The sequence below is a fragment of the Branchiostoma belcheri genome, unplaced genomic scaffold, assembly GCF_001625305.1.
Source record: "Branchiostoma belcheri isolate BF01 breed outbred unplaced genomic scaffold, Haploidv18h27 scaffold167, whole genome shotgun sequence".
NCBI lineage: Eukaryota > Metazoa > Chordata > Leptocardii > Amphioxiformes > Branchiostomatidae > Branchiostoma > Branchiostoma belcheri.
The window spans coordinates 18,677-19,226 of NW_017803124.1; positions in this window are offsets into that span (position 1 = coordinate 18,677).

Here is a 550-nt window from a genome sequence, read left to right on the forward strand (position 1 = left end):
ATACGGTATTAAAGTTAAACACTGCGTTTTTAGCTCTTCTTTTGACTGTAAAGTCGAAGTTTTAAGTTAAAAAATAAAAAATCCTAAGACAGAAAGTTTAAATTTACTGTAATATTTCTAAAAATCCAAAAATCTAACCTTATTTTCAATTTTCGGGGCCTCTTAAAATCAGTTGTTTGGTTCTCGTGAACCCTTTTTGAAATCCGAAATTGATCTCATTTGGAAGCAAATGTACACAAAGTGGAGCAAAGGCAGTGCAAGAATAACATTTGAGGTAAACAAAATCACTTATTACATTTTATTTTGACGAGTATTTACTCTCCAATTACTTTTGTTTATTTTCAAATTTTACCCGTTGCCCCCGGGCCGGCCCGGGACTCCAGCGCGGCCACGTTCGAACACGTTCTGTAACCCGATACCTCCCTAGTAATACGACTTTTAGGCTAGCAACCGACCGCCGTGAATACGTGTGTGAGGGGGGCAGACAGAGGCCTCTGAGCAGCAACGTTATCTGGGATCTCGTCGTACGTAGGTGGAAGGGCAGGTAATG